Source organism: Aedes aegypti, chromosome 1 (genome assembly GCF_002204515.2).
Source record: "Aedes aegypti strain LVP_AGWG chromosome 1, AaegL5.0 Primary Assembly, whole genome shotgun sequence".
In the NCBI taxonomy this organism is placed as follows: domain Eukaryota; kingdom Metazoa; phylum Arthropoda; class Insecta; order Diptera; family Culicidae; genus Aedes; species Aedes aegypti.
In genome coordinates this window covers 169,789,234-169,813,809 of record NC_035107.1, presented here as the reverse complement: position 1 = coordinate 169,813,809, position 24,576 = coordinate 169,789,234, and the positions used below count along the sequence as shown (strand labels likewise).

Here is a 24,576-nt window from a genome sequence, read left to right as displayed (position 1 = left end):
AAGTGTGCATTAACTTTCTTAGCTACGCCACTTCCAACGATTTTACCTTTCCCTCTTAATGAAACGGTCGGTACGGATGTCCCCATTTCTTCACTTATAAAATTGAAAAATGTTCGCTCACCATGTTATTCATTCGTGAATAATCTGATGGTCGTAAATCATTCAATTATCTTAAAACCCAAGTCTGCACAGTGGGCCTGGCCATTTAAATGTTTGTGTCATATTGTATACGATATGCTGCAAATATGAATGTCGACAAGAAAATAATGGAATCATTTCCAGTATTTCCAGGATGCTTTTCAATATTGGTAGTGCAAGCGCTTAGATAGATAGATAGCTTTACAAAATTTTATCTTATGATCTTATATGAAGAACAACCTATTTTTAAAAGAAGGCAAAATTTATTATTAAAACATTAGGTTATTGGACGTCAAAAATTATTGTGACGGGGGGTGCTTGATATGCTTCGTATTTTCCAAGGGGAAGTATCAGCATTTGTGACAAAACGGTACGAGAGGGGAGGGGGGTGTAAAAAATCAAGGAAAAATGCTACGTTATTTATGGACGGCTCCTAATAGAAAATTATAAACATTTGTATGAAAGAAAAACTTCAAAGTTTGAGCGCTATTTTCTCAGTGCCTACTTTTTTCAATATGAGCCTTTATGGGCAGCATAAGTTGTTCTTAGAAAAACTTTTTTATCGAAAATGTCTCCATCATGAAATTTTGTCCTGAACAACTAATTCCTATCACAATTCATAGATAGTCAAAATTAAAAATAATAAAAAAAGATTATTGCGTTTTATAAAAATAAAATTTTGTTTTCATATTTTACATGATAAAAAAAAAATCAGTACCGTAAAACGGGGTAACTTTGATAGTTTTTTCGAAGAAAACTTGAATATTTGGGCATGCTGATTCAACGAATTATAATTTATATTTTTAAAACAAGTACTGGTATCCTAACTATAGATTGCAGTTGATAGACTGCCAAAAGATTTATTCTGAATGGATATATAATTTTTCATATAATCAAAAGTCGGTTTTCTGTTTTGGGGTAACTTTGATAATGGAGTATAAATCGAACAAAATTGAATCAATTACGGAACATTTGTAGGGCGTTGCATACCTCTAGGCGTTTAACGCTATATGGAAATTTCTGACTTAGATTACAAAAATGGTCCCAGTTTGTAAAAAAGGTTTTCGCTAAGAGATTTGAGACCGAATTCATGTTCTACTACAACTAGGCCATCAAGGATAAGCGACGAGATTATTATGACTTCATCAATTAGTGATCGTAGAACAGATTGTTTGCAAGCGTTTAAAAAATGCTAAAATTTTATAAATTTTTATATTTGTATAAAAATTCTCAAATGTACTTGATTGCAACGAAAACAGCTTTGTCATGAAGTGTCATACTAATACTCTTTACCTTTGCATTCGTTTTGCTTAACTGATTAACAGAAACTTCGTTATTTCGTTAAGTATGTCGTAGGTCTCGCACTATCAAAGTTACCCGCATTATCAAAGTTACCCCGTTTTACGGTATATATGTTCTCTTGACTTCTCAAAACGGTTTACTACAATCTCCCCGCTGAACGTTCTGTTCTAAAATCAACATATCGGTGCCATAATTCTTAAAATGAATTGCTTGCAAAAACTCATAGCCAATTTGCAGAAGTTGTTCTTGAGTCAAAATGATCGATTCATCTATAGAAAACTCTTTTACTATTATACTAAAACCATGGTTAAAATTTAATCCCATATATGGGGCGCGGTTTCTTATAATCGGCTCATTCTGGGTAGCATTCATCAGCATTGGATCGATATTTTTTATCAATGTGAAAGTAGAACCGTGATCTTGTTTTCTTTGAATAGCACCAGCAAAAGATTTCACAGAGTTTTCATGTTTTAAAGACTATTCATTTTAAAAAGAGGACACCTTGTTTATGCTATTTCTTTTTTATCATGTATAAAAAATCCCAGAGTTTTCTGTCTGTCAGTAACGCTTTGAAAGGTTTCATTGAGCAGCATACAACAGCAATTTAAGAGCACAACAACAGTCAAATTAAGAGCACTGCAAAAGTCCATTTGAATGTTACAACATTACAATAGGGTCCTAAAGCCCTGTCCTAATTTTAGTGCCAAACGCTTACGTTCAGGCCACAAACACATGTTTACTCAATTGTTTAATGTTTTTTATTTGTTTAAGTACAAAAAACATTTTTTTATGTTTTTATAGATTTTGTCACACTCCTTGATTTGAACTCAAATTTTGGGTGTATTTTGTTTTCCGTGTCCCTTCCGAAATGTCAGATAGGAACAACCCCAGTGTTAAAACTAAAACCCCTGTGATAATTTTGTCGACTAAGCGAACGTCAAACATGATCTCCAGTGTCAAGGTTCATTTATGGATCCAATTTTGAAATTAAAGTTTTAATATGATATATCCGTTATTCGAGCGAAAAAAATTGCTAAAGTAGTTACAGTAATATGATCTTTCGTGTTATTAAATGAAAACAAGATTTCATTAACCATTTTAGGACCCTATTGCAAATTGTGGAGCACTATAACAGCTATTGCTCAGGGTGTTCTAGAGTTTTCCGGAGCTTTGTCCTTCCTAATTCGTATAAAAATCACGATCTTTTTATCATTGTAGTTTTCCGGTTTTATGAACTTGGACGGTAATCAAAATGTAAACAAACCGACTTTATGCTGTTCAACCGCACTTAAATTCCGATGCAAGTTGAAAAAGTGATTCATCACGGGTTTCGTCATTTCAATATAAGGTTCAAAAACAAATAAGATATATGCAAAGGAAAGATAAACATGATTGTGGGCCGAATATTTTAGTTTTTTTTATTTACACAACCTTCTTGAGTCGATGTTCCATGGTTCGATATCGACTTATGAAGGCAAAAAAAATATGGTAACTATAATGGTCCCTTAAAAGAGCTTTCCAAAGCATTCCTGTTCGATGACTCGATATATTCATTAGTCGATAGTCCCCTAATTACAATTCGATTCGTCTTAAATCGTTGACAATCGCCATCGCAGCACAAAGATCTATACAGAAATTGTAGCACTGGTTAATCGGGATTCAATAGAATATTCTAGAATTTTCAGTCAGATTCTTCTCTCTAATTTATAGAAGCTTCTGGAACTTTTGAAATATTTCACAACAGATCAGAATCACGGCCTACAACAATGGAGTATGGTTAGAGCATAAATTTGGGCGATTTTGCGTTCATAAATATCATGCGTGTCTCAGCTTATTATTCACACACCAATGGCATATTTATCAACAGAGAAATTTCTCTGTCCATGTTATCATTTTGCAATTGAACATAAACATTATTAATCTTTGAAAGAGGTTTTTGCTTGAAAATTCTTATGGAACGTGACTAGCCACGCTGGGTTAGCTAGTTTATCAATGAAATCATAATCGGTTTTCTGTGCATCGTAATACTATTATTTTCCTCTTATATGGAAATATAAGATCTTACAAAGAAGAACAAAGAAGTTTCGACAAAAACTTCCTAGAAAAGATGTTCTTCAAACTTAAACAATATTTTTCACATACCAAAAATCCGAATTTTTATGAATGAATTGTGTTTTGGTATACTCAACTATTATACTTGGCTCCAGACCTACCAATCTTTGACCATTCTAAACATTGTTCCTTATTCGTGTGAATTATTATTATGTTGATGGCTTTTTTGTTATAACACCATCGTGCAATAATATAATAGTCGAACGATACTGTATACAGAAAACCGATTACGATTCTATTGATATATTATAAAGATATAGCATGCACAAGGTGTACACTTCATAAAATGAACAGTCCTTAAGTAAGTTCTACAAAAGAGAATGTGGCTACTCTGGTAGGTGATAAATTATTATGAATATACATTAAACTTGTTCAACATACGATGATTAACGCTTTAAAGGAGACTTGACTGTATATCTTTATTTTGCTGGGGATTACACATGTTCACATGTTTATCAATAGCATGAGCAATCATGCATATGAAACGTAAAACCACATCGACTTTCGTTACTCTTCATTTCAGAAGTAAGTTTGAAGCAGTAGATAGGGTGATGTGCTAGTATCCATCGTATTAAGCATTGATCAGTGAGAACTGCAATTTTCCCAGTATTGCAGTTAATGATGCTGATACAAACCGATGCCAAACAATTCTTTCTCAAAACGGCTTTAGCATTGTACAATAACATTTTGATAAATCTTGATCTCTTTTTGGAAATAATGCAAAGAAAATGCATCTTACCGTATTCTCAATCCGTCGTATCGTTTTCAACTCCGTCGCAATCAGTTTCCAGATTCGTCTCACAACTTACGGCTCACTGTGTGTATTGAGTGGTTAAAACACAACATATCAACGCTATAATAAAATGTTTTACTAGAATATATAGATCTACGGGCATCTCCCTCCATTCGTTCAGCATGATGGAATATACTAATTTCCTTTAAAATTAATTGTTCGTCATCAACATTCAGCCCGAACATATGAACACAATTCCTTTTGACCGTACAATTATGGCATTTGCTCACAGTACAGCGAAAACAACACAATCAAAGGAATCGTATTTTTACGTCGAGCGTCGCGCACACATTGATGCACACAAGCTTTTTTTTCTCAGTACGACGGATTGAACTTTGTTTACATTCTCAATTATACGCAGCGGTTGAGGAAATTTCGTAAAATTTGGTGATTTATTGAAGTTTTACGGCGTGTGATTGGAATGAAATCCTTCAGTGAAGAAGTACGAAGGTTTTCCATAGTGAAAATAAGTGCCCGGCGAAGTAAGTCACCCAAGGGGGCGGGAAGAAACTTGTGTTGGAAAGTGGTGTGGCTCAGTCGATCGCTAAGCATTTCTCTCAAATCGTGTTCGTCCATGCGATTTCGGTGAAAAAGTGCAAAGTTGATAATTGAACTGAAGTTATTTACCAAAATACAGTAGTTTTATTGCATTTTTGGTGTACAAGTGTACAAACCATAAAAGCTTTCACAAAATTACACTTGGAATGAATCTATGTTGCAGGTAAGTTTGAATATCCGCCGTAGTGGAACATTTAAATTTTGAACGACGAATAGTAGCGCTTACGACGAAGAAGAACAAAACCCTACATAGTGTGTTAGTCGATCCGATGATTATGGTTCGAATCTGGTTTGCACCCTTTCGGTTTTTTGCGTATTTCCATACTTCCAATACATGCACTTAAAAGGCATATGTGTGGAAGTTTTATTTTTTAATACATGTGTTGGTGATGCACGCACATGAAAACAAAATACACATGTGACATCAACCAGGATCAATCCATGGTCATGAGCGTGAGAACCAAATACTATACCACAGCACTAAACCCGCTTGTTGGTATGCGTGGTGCAAAAAGCATATCAACTTGTACTTCCCCATTTGTACCGTAAAAACTGCTCGACTCAATGACCGGATTATATGCCTATCAATAGACGCTCAAAAACGTCATGTCGCTCAGAAGAACACTTTTCCGCCATCAATAGACGCAGAAAACGCCTATAATGACGGTTTCAACTTTTGGGTGTGGGAACAGCTTTTATAGTGATGGGTGATATGCAGAGGCGCGTGATCGGGTGGTGGCCGATCAAGGAGAGAATGTGCAAGTTGAGGATCAAAGGCCGATTCTTCAACTTCAGCATAATAAACGTGCACAGCCCTCACTCCGGAAGCACTGATGATGATAAAGACGCTTTTTACGCGCAGCTTGAACGCGAGTACGACAGTTGCCCAAGCCACGACGTCAAAATCATCATAGGAGATCTAAATGCTCAGGTTGGTCAGGAGGAGGAATTCAGACCGACGATTGGAAAGTTCAGCGCCCTCCGGCTGACGAACGAAAACGGCCTTCGACTAATTGATTTTGCCGCCTCCAAGAATATGGCCATTCGTAGCACCTACTTCCAGCACAGCCTTCCGTACCGATACACCTGGAGATCACCACAGCAGACAGAATCGCAAATCGACCACGTTCTGATTGATGGTCGGCACTTCTCCGACATAATCGACGTCAGGACCTATCGTGGCGCTAACATCGACTCTGACCACTATCTGGTGATGGTTAAACTGCGCCCAAAACTCTCCGTCGTTAACAACGTACGGTACCGACGGCCGCCCCGGTATGACCTAGAGCGGCTCAAGCAACCGGATGTCGCAGCGGCATACGCGCAGCAACTCGAGGCTGCATTACCGGATGAGGGTGAGCTGGACGAAGCCCCTCTTGAGGACTGCTGGAGAACAGTAAAAGCAGCCATCAACGATGCAGCTGAGAGCAACGTCGGGTACGTGGGACGGAGTCGACGGAACGATTGGTTCGACGAGGAGTGCCAGGAGGTTTTGAAGGAGAAGAATGCATCGCGGGCGGTCATGCTGCAGCAAGGGACCCGGCAGAACGTGGAACGCTATAAACAGAAACGGCAACAGCAGACCCGCCTCTTTCGGGAGAAAAAACGCCGCCTGGAGGAGACGGAGTGCGAGGAGATGGAACAGCTGTGCCGGTCTCAGGAAACGCGTAGGTTCTATCAGAAGCTCAACGCATCCCGCAACGGCTTCGTGCCGCGAGCCGAGATGTGCAGGGATAAGGATGGGAGCATTCTGACGGACGAGCGTGAGGTGATCGAAAGGTGGAAGCAGCACTTCGACGAGCACCTGAATGGTGCTGAGAGCACAGGCAATGAAGGACGGGACAACGGAGGAAATGCCTTCGTCAGTACTGCGGAAGATGGAAACCAACCAGCCCCCACTTTGAGGGAGGTTAAGGATGCCATTCACCAGCTCAAGAACAATAAAGCTGCTGGTAAGGATGGTATCGGAGCTGAACTCATAAAGATGGGTCCGGAAAGGCTGGCCATTTGTCTGCACCGGCTGATAGGCACAATCTGGAAAACAGAACAGCTACCGGAGGAGTGGAAGGAAGGGGTAATCTGCCCCATCTACAAGAAAGGCGACAAGTTAGACTGTGAGAACTTTCGAGCGATCACCATTCTAAATGCGGCCTACAAAGTATTATCCCAGATCATCTGCCGTCGTTTGTCACCCGTAGTAAACGAGTTCGTGGGAAGTTATCAAGCCGGCTTCGTTGACGGCCGATCGACAACGGACCAGATCTTTACTGTACGGCAAATCCTCCAAAAATGTCGTGAATACCAGGTCCCAACGCATCACCTTTTCATCGATTTCAAGGCGGCATACGACAGTATTGACCGCGTAGAGCTATGGAAAATCATGGACGAGAATTGCTTTCCCGGGAAGCTCACGAGACTGATAAGAGCGACGATGGAAGGTGTGCAAAATTGTGTGAAGGTTTCAGGCGAACACTCCAGTTCGTTTGGATCCCACCGGGGACTACGACAAGGTGATGGACTTTCGTGCCTGTTGTTCAATATTGCGCTAGAAGGTGTTATGCGGAGAGCCGGGCTTAACAGCCGGGGTACGATTTTTACGAGATCCAGTAAAATTTGTTTGCTTCGCGGATGATATGGACATCGTCGGCCGAACATTTGAAAAGGTGGCAGACCTGTACACCCGCCTGAAACGCGAGGCAGCAAAAGTTGGACTGGTGGTGAATGCGGCCAAGACAAAGTACATGCTAGCTGGTGGGGCCGAGCGCGACAGGGCTCGCCTAGGTAGCAGTGTTACGATAGACGGGGATACGTTCGAGGTGGTCGACGAGTTCGTCTACCTTGGATCCTTGCTGACGGCAGACAATAACGTTAGCCGTGAAATACGGAGGCGCATCATCAGTGGAAGTCGGGCCTACTATGGCCTCCAGAAGAAGCTGCGGTCAAAAAAGATTCACGCCCGCACCAAATGTACCATGTACAAAACGCTCATAAGGCCGGTAGTCCTCTACGGGCATGAAACGTGGACGATGCTCGAGGAGGACCTGCAAGCACTTGGAGTCTTCGAACGTCGGGTGCTTAGGACGATCTTCGGCGGTGTGCAGGAGAACGGTGTGTGGCGGCGAAGGATGAACCACGAGCTCGCCCAACTCTACGGCAAACCCAGTATCCAGAAGGTGGCCAAAGCTGGAAGGATACGATGGGCAGGGCATGTTGCAAGAATGCCGGACAGCAACCCTGCAAAGATGGTGTTCGCTTCGGATCCGGTTGGTACAAGAAGGCGTGGAGCGCAGCGAGCTAGGTGGGCGGATCAAGTGCGTATCGAATAGGCGAGCGTGGGGCAGAACCGAGAATGGAGAGATGCGGCCACGAACCGAGTATTGTGGCGTGAAATTGTTGATTCAGTGTTATCTGTGTAGATGTTAACTAAATAAATGAAAATATTTCCCATGAAATCCATTATTTCTAGTCCATTTAACAATGTTTCACAGAGAACGTTATAAAAAGATGGAAATTTAGGGGATTATGGGGCCAAAAGTACAATGAAATATTTTGAAGAGGAATTTTTGTTTTAAATTTTTTCAACGTGTTTTTTTATTGAAATAAATTCTAAAATAGTTAAATAATCATGAATATACCTTGCAGAAATAAGTTGTAGTAAAATTTGTAGAATATGTATCATGGGGCAGGACACTAGATCCAGTATTAATATATTAATATTTATTAATTATATTAATATTGATATTAAGAAGATTATCAAGTATGCATGGAATTTTGCTGTTTGCCTGTTGCCGGAGTTGCCAAGGCAAATTGATTGTTTATATGAAAAAACAAGTTGTGTTGATTCCCGCATAGAAAATTACCATTCTTTAAACTAGACAAACTGTTCCAAGAGTATATTGGAAACGGTTACATATTTCGGTTATGGTTATGGTTATTTTCCAATCTAGCACTTGGAAATAACAATCCTGGTAAGTTTGAAGTTGTATAGTAAAACAAAAAGATCTAATTTTCGTCTTTTGCAGTTGGAACCAATGCACATCAACCAGCAACGGCATCGCTCGGGAAATTTAAACAGTAGAACAGAATCGAATTTACAATAGGAGGGGAAAATATCGTCCTGATTAGTGCAGTTACTCGAAATTATGTACGGGCTACATCTTTCAACTGTAGTGCATAGTGCGAACGCGAAATTGGTTCCGAGAAAGAACAAAAGATTGGTTTTGTCAACTACTTTCACTCCCCCATTGCCTGGAAATAGTTCAACATGACTGCCGCTGGATGTGCAATTTTGAAAAGCAGATATTTGTTGTAGTACGACCTTATGGAGTAAATAAATTTCATATATTCTGTACTACATTGTGTTTTGATATTTTGTTTTACAAAATAGAAGGGAAAATTCTACTTGTTTATTTTTGTTGTAGGATTGTACTCAAACTAAAGTTCCTATCACATTCTGTGAAGCTCCATTGTTATCCATTCCTCACATCTTTCTACGATTTACGGGCCATTCCGCAACTCGATTCCGATGGATTTTATCTCCTGTGATACGTGAGATCCGCAAGACATAAAAGCCACGATCCCTAGCCGCTTGTTTATAAGCCCACTACATTAACTTGAATTCAAGGTACTTCTGTCAGATGTCTTTGGGAAAATCGTAGCAATCTTGATGATATCATAAAAATAATAAATAATCATCCGTATTAACGGATATTAATACTAATATTAATGAGTGTCTTACCCCATGATATGTATGATAATTATGTATGCTCTATGCAACATATTGTGAATAATTTACCTTCTTATATCACAAATTCCAAACATTTCCAAACGATGTGCGATAGTTTGGGGTAAACGATATTTATCTAAATGATCGATTGCCGTTAGCCTCATTGATAGGAGATAGTGGGAGCATATAGTTTATTGTGTACTGAATTGTTTATTCTGTATCTGATACAATATTTAAATCATAAAACATAGGAGATTTTGGGGATCTTTTACCCATAAACAAAAATATAACCAAAAAAAAAATCAAAAATGAATCTTTCAAGAAATCATCAGCCGTTTTTTTTCTGATTGCAACAAATTACTCAGGATCAGGTTAGTTATTCAATCATTACTGTAGCAATTTCGTGAGAGTCAAATTGCATTCGGGAAATAATTTTGTCTTTTTATGGATATTTGGTATTCAATATTCCAATTGCCATCATACACTACAGAAAAAGTTATCATAAAAGTGATAATGCAGTTGTTAATAATGCTCAATTCTAGATTTTTCCAAAGTCGATCATTCATTTCATTAGTATAATTTATAGTTACTATGTTTGTTATGTTGTCTCTACATTTGCTGTTAACAGATTGCTTGTTGGTTGACATCAATGTTCCTCATGGTGAACCATACTTTGTTAATATTGTAAACAGTAATTATGGTTACATCTGTTTGACTTAATTTCAAGCATGTTCAAGAGCTTTTAAAATGCATAACAAAATTTAAATTAATTAACTCATTACGCGTGGTAAAGATGGACAAATTATGGGTGAAAATATGAAAAAAAAAAATCCACGAGCTCGGCTGGGATTTGAACCCAGGACTCTTGTATGCTAGACGAGCGCTTTACGGGCTCGGTAGCTTAGGTGGTAAAGCGCTCATCTAGCATACAAGAGTCCTGGGTTCAAATCCCAGTCGAGCCCGTGGATTTTTTTCATAATTTCACCCATGATTTGTCCATCTTTACCACGCGTAATTAGTTAATTAATTTATTAACCATGCGGATTGGATTACCGAACAGCTCAATATAAGCGTCAATTTATTTTGAACTAAGCATTATTAACTACAACATCTTCAATCAAAATGTGCCATATTGAAATATATGGAAGACTTTGTTTGTTTATGATCACTTTTTCAGTAGTAGAGTGCAGGAAGAGCTACTTGGGCACTTCCACGCAATTTTATTCTCATGAAATTTCTTCAAAATGCAATTTTATTCTCATGAAATTTCTTCAGGTATAATTGTGAAACTAATTTAATTCTGAGTGATTTGTTTCAATCAGAAAAAAAACTGCAGATGGTTACTTAATGGATCCATTTTTGAGTGTTTTTATTTGTTTTTTTTTTTATTTATGTGTAAAAGATCCCCATAATCTCCTATGTTTTAGGATTAAAATACTGTATCAACTACTGAATAAACAATTTAGTACATAATAAATTTAATTCGGAGATATCTGTTCAATTAATTATGAAAGAAATCGTTTTTAAGGGAATTTGGGGCAAAATAGCCAAAAAACTATATGCTCCCACTATCTCCTATCAATGAGGCTAACGGCAATCGATCATTTAGATCAATATCGTTTACCCAAACTATCGCACATCGTTTGGAAATGTTTGGAATTTGTGATATAAGAAGGTGAATTATTCACAATATGTTGCATAGAGCATAAATAATGATCATACAAATTACAAAAATTTTAATACAACTTATTTCTGCAAGCTATATTCATGATTATTAGACTATTTTAAAATTTATTTCAATATAAAAACACGTTGAAAAAATTTAAAACAAAAATTCCTCTCCAAAAATATTTCATTGTACTTTTGGCCCCATAATCCCCTAAATTTCCATCTTTTTATAACGTTCTCCGTGAAACATTGTTGAATGGACTAGAAATGATGGATTTCATGGGAAATAATCTCCACAATAAAACAGTTTTACTCAAAACAACATGAAAATCTAATATTTTCAAGGAATTGGGGCAAAACGGGCACCATAGCTTATCCCAGAGTGGCCCACATTCATGAAACCATCACCAATCGATTTCTGAGAAAATTTCCTTCCAAATGAGCTATAAAACTTATTTTTTATCTTTCTATTGTGGAAGTTATCAATTTTTTCCACCTTTGGGTTCGGAATTCCCCAATGTGCAGTGGCTGCAAGATTTCAATACAATGCTTCATACAAACTTTATACCGTGTACCCCCGCTATTTTGAAGGGTACCTCATGCAAACCATCGGGGTTCATTTTTAATTTGAACTTCTGGTTACCCTATAAATAACAGAAAAACATATTTTCTTGTTACCTGTTCTGCTGTTTCGTTTTGATTCTGCATTCCGTTCCACAGCGCTCCATTTCAATTCACTCTGTTCCAAGAGCTAAACCACGCTCGTACCTTTTTTTAATCTGAACGATGTGCAAATTAGCGGGGTACAAATTAAAAAGGGTTCAGATTAAAAGTGGTCAAACGAACGGTGGTATTGCATAATATTGTTAGACATAATGCTCTGCTCGAACAGAATCAGTCACGAGCTGACGAATTGGCATGTTTCAGATGATGAATCACTATTAGACTGGCCCAGCTCAGTATGGGAGAAAAATTAAGTTGTATAATTCCACGGGGCACTCCCCAGAATTATTCCTTAGGGTTAGAGGAAGACTTCCTGAAAATTTCAGCTCATTTGGTCGGTCCATGAGCTGGCGCATTTGAAATGAAATTAGTATGGGATTCCCAGCTCAAACATATGAAAAACAGTACATCCACTACTGTTTGATTCAGGATAATTGTTGATCGCGTTCAATTGAACCAAGAATGTCAAAAACTCTACTTGATATCTGCAATACAGCTCTGTATTTCTTCAACACAGCATGATGGTTACCACTAGGCGCATCATAGCCACCTATGACGCTGGGCGAGCTGCTGCGCAAGGCGCAGCACAAATGTGACTGTACAGGAGTTCTTATCTAAGCCGAACTTTCAACAACTGAAAAGGTAATGAAAATGAGCTTACATCCAAATACGACCTTCTGCAATTATGTTCATTAGGGTATCAACAAGTGTTTTTGTCATTCTGGGCCCAATTGAACACGATCAATTAGTATACAGAACAAAACCGTGGCAAAGGGTCAATTTTCAATGTATTTGAAATGAATATCCCATACAAACTTCAAATTGAATGCGCCAGCTGGTGACGCAACCAAATGAATTGAAATTTTGAGAGACCTTTTTTCTTACCCTAAGGCACATATCTAGGGGGTGCTCCGTTGAGTTTTACAACTTTTTTGTTTTAGGGCCAGTCTAATCACTATTTAACTATCGCTACATCTTCTCTGAACATTTGAATGTAAATTCGCAGACTTTGCATTTTTATACTCCACAAACTGGGAATTGGTTGTGACCAAATTTCATGGATTCTCTCCGTCCATTGAGAAAATCCTAGTGATTTGAATGTTTCCACTTCTGGTGAATTGGGACACAATTGTCCTTGTTCCGAGTGATCTCACAATTTCTTTTCACTATCCCAATAGGAAATTCTCCATATAACTCCCGTCTAGGGAAGAATGGACGTCTGGTTATTTGTAAAGAAATATGATGTCAGACTGCTTCTAAAGCTCTTGCTTCGACTAACTCAAGGTCTTAGCTTGTTATCGCACGTCGAACTCAATTTGAGGAACTGAATTCAGTGAACTCCGTAAACCTTGTATAGGTCCTGGCTATTCTTCCATTGCTATTGGCAATGAATTGGCTAATGAACTAGCTCACAATGTAGCATCGCATGACTTCATTGGCCCTCAGGCAGCTACTCCAATTTCGAAGTGCTGTGTGAAGCTTCAGAAATTCTTGGGCGGCAACTCAGCACAAGCAATATTGGAATAATTTGGAGTCATGTCGTCAAACAAAATTGTACATCACTGAACCATCCCAAAAGGTGGCAAAGTATTCAACAAATTTGTAAAAGCAGAATTGCAGTCTTTTAGTCAAAGTCTTGACTGGCCACTGCCGACTCAACTACTATATGGCAAATACTAAGCGTGCTGATTCATTGGTGTGTGATAGCTGTGATTCCGATTATGGAACTTCGTATCATCTGATATGTAACTGTCCAGTTCTCGCGCAATTACCATTCCGAATATTTGGTAAACACTTATTAAGTGAAACTGATTTCAGAAACCTGAATTTTCAGAATATTCTGTTTTTCTCAAACCGCTGTGATAGTGAGCTATAGGCTCTCTCTGCGCTCATGCGTTTTGCAGTGCCCTTTTAAGGGCGCTGTTTGAACCCATTGTGGTATGGAGCTACATGCTCTAATTTCGCTTATGTAATATTCCCTATTCAAGGGAATCCCCCTCCTATTTCCTCCCATTTTCCCCTTCCCTTCCCGCTCCCATCGGGTAGATGATGAAATAGGCTCAAATATGGCGTTGCTACACATCTCCCAAATGGCGGGGAACGTGCCTCTGGAGCCAGCCTTCTGATACCTGATAGGGTTTCTTCAAAACTGCAATAAGTCCAATATTATTCAAAATCCTTCGTAGTCTGATTAACAGTAGAAAACAACGATTCTTATTCTTCATCTTGGCATTAACTTCCTCACTGGGACAGAGCCTGCTTCTAAGCTTAGTGCTCTTAGGGGTCGTCCATAAATGACGTAGAATTTTAGGGGGGAGGGGGTCTTCTTGAATTTGTGACGATGTGCGACGAGGGGAGGGAGGGGTCCCAATTAGTGGACGTATCATTTTGAATCATTGTGGTAAAAAGAGTAGCGCTTAAAAAATGACAAATAGTTTGTTTTTATCAAACTTCTTTGTCTATGTCTATGTTAAAAATAAAACAAATTCTAAGTAATTTTAAATTTTCCTGTTAGATGTAATAAAAAAGATTATATGAAGCTTTAAATAGTTATGAGAGTATTATATTGTACTAGTAGTCCCGGCAAACTTCGTCTTGCCATCAAGTTGGCTGTTGAAAAACGCCATGGAACGCTCCGTGCAAAATGGAAGTTCCGTTCACTCCTGTTTTTTCAACTTTCCCGTTAAATATCCCTTGCTTTTTATATACACAAACACTTCGGAACACTTCAGGAACATTACTATGGAAGAATCATTCTAATCCGTCGAGCCGTTCTCAAGCCATTTCGTGACATACAAACACCACTCCATTTTTATTTATATAGATTAGTGTCTAAACGATTCTATTCATTAATAAACAAATTAACTTTATAATGTAGGTTAGGTTAAAAGCAATGGAGCTTATCGATTTGGAAAATATTGTTTTTTTCCATTTGTTCACAAGACATACAATCAACCGTTTTAGTTTTATTAATATATTCTGTTGGAGCTTTATTTCTTCAAAAGAATACAATATGCTCATTAAGGCAAGTACTAACGCCATTATAACAAAACAAGACATTTGTTCAGTGCGTTCAATATTGCAGGAGATCTTCACTCAGTCAACTCATCGATTTGTTTTGATATATCAATGCTCTTGATGAAACAGCCTGGATAATATTGAGGACATCAAATTCTAGTGTTATCTAAATTGTCCAATCATTCTGTTGTCTAAATTACTCGATAATTCAGCAAAAGAGCATTTGTATTTTTGCATTGTTCCATTTAAGATGAAGTTTGGGGAACGATGATAAAGTTTAGTTGAAAAATTAACATCTAAAGATGATTGTGTAATCGCTAATTTTTTTTTGACATTTTAAATATTACAAATGTAATTTTTTGACTATCTGGTCAATGATTGCTAAGTGGATTTGTATTTAGAGAATAATGACAAAGATCTGTTCCAAATTAAGGTATTTCCTTGATCATAGTCATTGAAACCTGTTTTTAAACCACGAATAATTTTTAAATAATTCTACAATATAACAAAGGTTTCTGTTGTTTATAACGAAATATTTTGAACTCTTACTCATTGCTGTTAGCTTCATCGTTCCGAAATGGTTTTTACATTTTTTCAACATTTTCAGCTGTAAACTTGTTTTAGGTTTTAAGGTCACTGAATGTCTTCGTACGTTTGTTAAAAGCTGCCTGGTGAAACACTTGGGGAAGAATAACACTTGTCCAACCTGCCAAAAAGTCATTCTTCAGTCCCATCCTTTGCAGTACATCAGCTTTGACCGAACAATGCAGGATATTGTCTATAAGTTGGTGCCGAATCTGGCGAATCCGGTCCGGGAAATGAGATCCCGCATTCGTCAATAGTATATTCGATTTTGCCGATTGCACGAGCCAGCCGAGACGGTTCCTCATTGCTTCCGCTGGAGGAACTTCCGAAGAGGGAATTGAACAACATAATTGAGCCCAATATGAGCAGGATTCTTTCTACAAGTCGGTGAGACTGATTGTTCTTGGTTCCTCTGAAAAAGAAAAGTCATTCTAATTACCAAAGTTACCTTTTGACGTAGGCTCTATAGTATGGCTCATTCTGGTTGAAAGCCACAACCTTCCGGGAGATGCTATGGATGGCTGCACATTGCGTGTGCCGAATCAATAATCGTGTTTCGTTCGATGCGTTCATCTTCTTTGCTGGTTCCAGATTTACTATCCACTACTCCACGAGACATTTTGACAGTTTTGCCGGAAGCTTAACATAGTTTGCTTTGTTTGCTACGAAACAAACGATAGCTTTGATCGATTTGTGATGAGAAGAATCTGCCCTCCTGGTTAACACGGGAGGGTATGCAGTTTTTCCTATATCTGGTTTCATTTTAACAATTGGCTTGTTCAAGGTGTCGTATCCAGAAAGCTAAACTTTCCTTCGCAACACGTCCGTTGCTCTCAACAATAACCGATAAACTGATTTCAGCTTTATGTGAACGATCGCTGCTTGGTTGGTTCGCTCTCGCTTTTCCTCTCTAATTTGTCAGTTGGATTCTTTCATATCAACTGTCTATATAAATTCAAATAACTCTCTAAGGAACAATTCGTTCAATCACAGAATGTAGCCTTAAGAGTAAACATTGCATAGGGCCTAATATGCGAATGATGTTTATTGCGTGGTAATATTCATCAGTGCTGTCTTCTTAATTATCATTATTACTGGCTTCTATCTAGATTCTAGAACAATTATCATTATAATTGTGATAGATATGTATACTTCACCACACCGGGGTATCCAGTTTTTTTCATACCGTAAAACGGGGTATCTTTGATAATGCGGGTAACTTTGATAGTGCGTAACCCACCACATACTAAACGAAATATCATAATTTCTGTTAATCAGTTAAGCGAAACGAATGCAAAACTAAAGAACATTGGTATGACACTTCATGTAAGAGCGGTTTTCATTTGAATCGAGAACATTTGAGGCTTTTTATACGAATATTAAAATTTACACAATTTTCGCATTTTCGAAACGCTTACAAACAATCTGTTCTACGATCACTATTTGATGTAGGTTTGAATAGTTGGCCACTTATTTTTGATAGCCTAGTTATCATAGAGCTTGAATACGGTCTCAAATCTTTTAGCGAAAATCATTTTCACAAACTGGGACCATTTTTGTAATCTAAGTCAGAAATTTCCATATAACGTTAAACGCCTAGAGGTATGCAATGCCCTACAAATGCACATTATTCATTCAATTTTGTTCGATTCATACTCCATTATCAAAGTTACCCCAGAACAGAAAACCTACTTTCGATCATATGAAAAATTATATATCCATTCAGAAAAAATCTTTTGGCAATCTATCGACTGCAATCGATAGCTAGGATGCCAGTACTTGTTTTAAAAATATAAATTATAATTCTTTGAAACAGCATGCATAAATATTCAAGTTTTCTTCGAAAAAAACTATCAAAGTTACCCCGTTTTACGGTATTCTAAATCTACGTTAAAAATCTAACCAGAACCCAAAGTTTTAAAATGTTCCGTTCTTTGGAACTATTCTTAAACAGTGAAACCTCCATGAGTCGATATTGAAGGGACCATCGACTCATGGAAATATCGAGTCATGGAACAGCAATCCTTTGGAAAGCTGCTTCTAAGGACCATCATAGTAACCATGAAATTTTGTTTTTAGTATGGTTCCATGAGTCGATATCGAGACATGGAACATCGACTCATGGAGGTATCACTGTAGTATGGAAATCAGTTTTGAATCATTCCTCGGCAAATTTTACTGTCATTGTGTGGTATGAATATTGTCTGGTCCGTTAAAAACGCGCATTTGCCCCAAATTCCACGCGACGAATCGTTCAGGAAAAAAAAAACAACGGCGTTCGATGAAACACCGCAATGTCATCTCCCATAAGAATGAAGTAAAAAGGGAGCACAACCGCGGTTATTCCTTTCTTCTGAGAAACGCCGCGTGTCCTTTTGGACAAATGCACTAATAAAAATCGGATAACTTTACTACATGTAGCAAAAAATCCACGTAGTTAGCTACAGTTTTGTTATGAATAAATAAAAATTTTTAAACGTGTAGTAGGGTGCAGAGCTACTTGAGCACTTTCATGATTCACTTTGGCATGTGGGTCTTTTCAAAGCCGAATTGTCTGAAATTTTGCAATAAGTTGCGCTTTAGCACGACGCATATTGTGTCCAAATATAAGCTTTAAAGCTTTAAAAAAAAGTAAGAGGTTGTTTCCGAGATACAACCGCCAAGTTGACGTTGGATAACGTTAGCTTCTTCTATTTCCTGGCTAGAGACCGTCACGAATTTATGAAAGATTTCTACTATTTCTAAAATCCAATCAATTTTCATACTATTTGTTGTATGTCAATTCTGACCTATTATGGAAATTTTGTGTATTTTTATTTGGTTGGTTCGGTTCAACACCGATAGAATCGGTCAATGGAAGAAAAAGCATGAGCGGTAACTCTACTCCGGTCGAACGTTAGGTTCACGCATGATCTACCTAGATTGGTTGCTTCAGTAGGTTCCGAAGCCAATTTGGGGTTGAGGTACCATGACCCCACAGTTATGGATCAAATAGTGTGGAGTCCAACCTATAAAATTCAATAAAACGACATGGAAAACATATAATTGTAATTTAAAAGTACGAATTGAATCGTTTCAAATTGGATCTTCGTATAGTAAACTGTTTTGAGTGTAATATTTACATAGGATTGCATAAAAATTAAAAATTGTATCGGTTTCTGAAAACCATATTATGGATCAATTTTCATATTATGGATCAAATTGTGACATATTACGGATCAGTGCGCAAAATGAAGAGGTTTTCAACTCAATGCATCTAAAAATGTCGAATCCAATGCTTAAAATGGCAGAAATCTACATTCTTTGGATGTGATCCATAACCGTGGTAAACAATCATTTCCTGGTCCATATTATGGATCACTAGTTAGAAGTGCTAATATTTGGTATTTAGAATGAACAATCAAGAAAAATGTTTTCCAATGATGAATTCATACTGAATCGAAGCGAACAAGCATGTTTTATGCTATAACATTTGACGTTTACCACCTGTGGGAGCTTATGAATGCTGACGGCACTTCTTACAGAAAACGACCATATAGTGATAGCTATGTGGTACCAACTAATCATTTGTCAAATACACCGTTATTTAGCGGTTGAATGTTGTACTTAACATTACAAATGGTAGAAGACAAATAGTATAACATGGGAAAAATATGTTTTACGTAAACGTTTATGTTTTGGGCAAGTTATTCGATGTTGAACGCTAAAGTGATCCGTCACTGTGGGTGATCCGTAACTGTGTGGGCATGGTACTTCTCCATGAAGTCCGCGAGCTCCATGTTCCCTCTTTGCTCAAATCGATGTTAAAGTTTCCAGTCACGATAATTGGCATGATCTCCTTTTGATACTCGAAGAAGTTCCGCACCATGAAGAACTTCTTCTGCTTCGTCGTGGTATCAGGGGAAATGTAGAGGCAAATCTACGATTTCAGAGCTCGACCGTCATGGTCCTGCAGGAAGCGAGTGGCCTAACAGTAGACGCATTAACCTAAGTAAGAATGCTAATGTCGTTGCTGTTCGTGTTACCAACATCTAGTTTGCCACGCGCTGACGGCTTGAGTACCGGTCCTCAAAGTATCAAATAAATTTTAAAATCATCCACTACAACATAGCGTCGACCAAACAATGAAAAGATACAGTTTAAAGTGATAATAAACTAATTCAGTTTTGTGGGAACACCGCCATTAGCGTTCTACTACTAATATTTCTATTGGCCTAACTGATCGGTTTGTTTGAGAATACCAACCTGTGCGCGATCCACGCCAAGCGTGTCAGCATCATGCTGGGTCACAACAATGCATTCGACGTAAAAGAGTTACAACCAGAGACATATCATCTATTGCTATTATTTGATCAATAAATTTATTTATTTATCAATTATAATTTTGCTTGAATAGTTTTCAACGGAGATGATTGGCAAATAAAGTAGTAGGTACAGTAAATTCGGGTGAAATTGATCACCATGTAACACGTTTTTTTTCTGACTTATAGAGCACCAATATCAATGTAACCTATGGTAAATGAACGTTATTTGTCTCAATTATTGTCAAATTGTGTACTGTGAAGTTTTTTGTGTTACAGAATGATCTTTTCTATAAAAAATATTATAAAATTTCAGAACTATGTTCGGTGTGGTATTGGCAGACATCCATAAACTTTTGATTCTAAACAAGGATTTGGACATGTATCAGCCTGAAAGCTTGTGAGGATGCTTAAAGTTTATCCCCAATACAGATTGCATAATCAAAATTCGTACCAGTTTGCTAATTTTGTATAAATAATTGAATTTCTGTTAAATATTAGAAAATTCCGTACATTTAGGCGTTTTCAGAGGTTTTCTTTAAATTCAATTATTGATTATTTCAGTAAATATAGTGTTGTTTAGAATTTGGCAAGCATAATCGGATTCAGGGATCCCAAATAAGTTATGTAGAATTATTTTCAAAACAAACATTAGTGGAATTGACAAAAGATCAATTTCACTCCGGAATAAGATTTCTTGGGTTTTTTTTTATTTTAAACATGTTTTTTAGCACTAAAATCACATTTGTTAGAAAACTTTGGCACATGAGCCAATGGACTTCACCGTCGTACTTGTTTTCCTGTATTCAGTCGTTTGGCTATAATCTTGCCAATTTATAGAAACCACATATGGAAAACCGTGGAAAATGATCAATTTCACCCGAAATTACGGTACCTAGGTTCCCGTCGTTCATCGGGTCGGGCGGCGGTAGCATATTTGCAGTCTTCTCTGTGTGCATTTACATGAAGGTAGCGACGATTACAAAGGCATTATTCAAAGTAAGTAAAGTTTGTAAGGATGCTTAAAATATATCCCCGAGCTCGAATTCATCTTCTAAAGTCGTACCAATTACCTCATACGGTTGAAATAATTAAATTTCTTTTACATACCGAGGGACGAATGACCTTCGGGTTTAAGTCCCTCTCAAACAACAACATTTTACATACCAGGGATTTCCTTAGGAAATTGCCTACATTTAGGCGTTTTCATCGCAATTCTTGAAAATAACTATTTATTATTTGTTTAAATATTTCATTATTAGGAATTTAGCAAACATATTCGGATTCAGGGAGCTCATATTCATTATGTAGAGCCGTTTTAAAAAATAACAATAATCGCATAGGCAAGTGATCAATTTCACCCCGAAATGGGATTCCCTGATTTTTATTTAAAGGATGATTTTTAGCTCTAAAAACACATTTGTTAGATAATTTTGGCACATAAAGCCAAAGAGGCTGACCGTCGTACTTGTTTTACTGCATTCAGTTGTTTGGCGTGTTCAACATTATTAAAAACAGACAAGAAAAACCATGAAAAATTATCAATTTCATCCGAAATTACGGTACATGTAAACTTCAAAACGTCAAAACCTTATAACAGCAAGAAAAATGTGCTCTTCTATGAAAAATAAGACATGCCTCGATATTTACCATTTTTTCAATAGTTAAGTCATGAAAATCAATAGTTTTCATTAATAGAGTAAATTCGTAGAAAGATTTCCAATCGATTGGTGCAAGAATCTTGAAAATCTATACGAGCGTTAGTGAGTTATTAATAGTCAAAATCTAACCACTTTTCGTGACGCGAGCGATTTTTCGTTTTTCGAAATTGTACCCCAGTATGTTGCCGTAAGACGTTATCCAACGTCAAAAAACACTGCCGAAGTAAATCAAAAGTACCAAGAATTGGATTCGGCTCCCTACGTACTACTGTCGAACATAAGCGCAGCGTGAAATCATGCATGTGAAGGGAATGTCAGATTTGTCGTTTATTTTCATCATATTTACATTAAAAATCATGTCAAATTCTATTACTACAAGTACGTTTCAGCCATTAATTGTGTAAAAGAGGATCGAATCTAAACGATTACGCGACATTTTGCACAAATTCATGAAGGAGCTGTAATTTGACAAGATTTGCAGTGTAATTTTGCGATACATTTGGTATTATTTTTATGTGTATGATTTTATAATGATTTAACATCAAAGATTTTTCGGTTTGTAGATTTAAAATTTCGCACATTGCAAACAAGAATGCTGGATTACAGCGCATAATACAAATATTTTGATATTTTAAATGCTTGGAGTACGTTTATCTCAAAATATTAAAAAATGCTTAGTTTAGTGTGACATAACAGTAACCAATGGATCACGTATTTTCCACTTCGACAAAACTTGCAATGGGTCACAACCAATGTGAGTTTTGCTAATGCTCATTCGTTAAATAGTTTAGAACATGAGCTTGAGCTGATCATGAGCAAATTTACTTAAAACCAAGATATTTCCTTAGTTTGACTACCAGTTACAATCTTTCTTTTGTTTCCTTCGTTCCCTTTCGTTCCTATTCTAAAATGTTAAAGATTTCACTACAATAGGTAAAACTGATCCAACACCCTTCGCACAACCTCCAAACCTTCAACAAATTTTATTTAAGAACCGATGATTATTTCTGCATTGTAAATTTTGCATACGAAATATATTGGAAAGTAAGCCCCACCCTAACAATGATTTCTCAATTTAACCATCGAACTGTCGAATGATTTTCCAACGCCAGAACCAACACGTTTTTGCTATGTACGCCAAGAAATACATGTTCTGCTATAAAGTTGCGGATTATGGTAGAAGCAACTTATATTACCCTTCAAGAAATTTCACAGCGTTTTATCATTACAATCTAAGACAATTTTCTTCTAGTTGGATAAACTCTCCTCTTCGGGGACCACAAGCCAGAGAAAAAAAAAACATTTTATTAGGCGGCAAATTACCATTAAAAATGCATTTCATTAGTGGAAGCGTTGAGAAAAAAAAACAGGGACAAAAGAAAAATGGACAGACCACTAATTTACTCCCGTTCACCAGTGACACCTTCGGCAAGTATCCACATTGCTCGTTTTCAAACGCTCGAAAGGAAACATGAAAATTCACCCAGTCTCGCAAAAACATTATTCCCAGGGAGGCGATAATGATGCTGCTGCTACCCACCATATCCCAAAACCCACCTCACCGGCCGTCGACGCCATTGTCGTCAGTCAGCCAGTCAGTTATGATCATTATGGCGATGATTATGCGAGCCTTTTGCACAGGTCGACGCCAACCCGTTGACAGCCGTTCACACGCCACCTGAAGGATGCCATGGTTTCTCGCTAGATAGCTCAAAACAGGAGACCTCGAGTTGACAAAAAAAAAAGAATAAAATTTTCATCTCGGTTCTTCCCAGTCAGCCCGGTCGCAGGTGAAATGGCGAATGTGTCATCCGACCTACTTTTAAGCGGTTGTCCTTTCGCGCGGGTATTCATATTCCTCTTTTGTTGGGGTATGCGATATGCCTATTTTCTTGTCTATACGAGTCGAAACGAATCGCAAAGTGTCCTCTGGGGGATACAGTCACCCCACAGTTATGGATCAGCTAAGGCTCATTTTTTAGAATAAAATATGATTACAAATCATGGTGACCTTGTACAGAACAATTTTACCCGCCTGGCAATGCCGAATATAATTGTTTTCGATAAGACACATTAAAAATCGCGGTTATTTACGAAAAAGTGTCGATTTCGAAAGAAATTTCAAACGTTGTCCATCCCACAGATGTGGATCAGTGGAACAGGATGGTCCTTATTATGGATCAAATCGACTCATATTATGGATCAGAGCACTATAAAAGCAATTTATCTGTGAAGCAAACGAATGGTGTTTTAGTGAAAGTATACGTTTCGGCGTTTCTTTCGAAATCGTCTTATTGTTGATTCATAACTGTGGTACGGGTTTCAATGCCCCACAGTTATGAATCAACGATTCTATGAATAAGGATAGCATTTGATTTTATATGGACGAATAAAATATTCTAGAAGATGTTATGATTGATTTCAATGCTGTAAAGATTTATGGTCCACGTAGATAAAATGTATTCTGCGTAAATGCAACTCTATTTGATGAGATATTCTCCGTTTAAGCCAACTTTGATCCATATCTGTGTGCTATCCATAACTGTGGGGTGACTGTATCTCCGAAAGTGTCTTTAGGAAATGAAGAATTCTGGTAAAAAATCATTTGGCAATTTCAGGAGGAATTCTAAGAGTAATATCTGATGGAATTCCTGAAAGATTTCTTAGGGGAATAACAGCAATTTCAAGAGGAACCCATGGAGGAATTTTTGGAGGCCTAGATTGAATCTGTAGAGAAATTTCTTGGTGAACCTCTGAAGATTTACCTGAAAAAAAAAAAGTAATTTCTGTAGTGATTTTGAGGAAATCGTGAAGTGATTTCTTGTAGAATCTCTGGAACTGCTGGAAAACTTACTGATGGAATTCCTGGTAAAATAAATGAGACACCAGTGCAACGGTGTGTTGCTTGCGGCTGGCCTAGGACACGGTGTTCCCAAAAACCTAGACGACGTTGCCGCTAATGGAATTCCTATCCTCAGCATCTGATGCCCA

General features: G+C 37.5%; 1 long non-coding RNA gene across 1 annotated transcript; it reads left to right on the top strand.

The window, feature by feature from the left end:
• Positions 1 to 8,691: 8,691 nt before the first annotated feature.
• Positions 8,692 to 9,257, top strand: LOC110674549. Its single transcript, XR_002498975.1, has 2 exons — positions 8,692 to 8,871; positions 8,926 to 9,257. It is a non-coding gene; the product is annotated as an uncharacterized LOC110674549 (long non-coding RNA).
• The last annotated feature ends 15,319 nt before the right edge of the window (positions 9,258 to 24,576 follow it).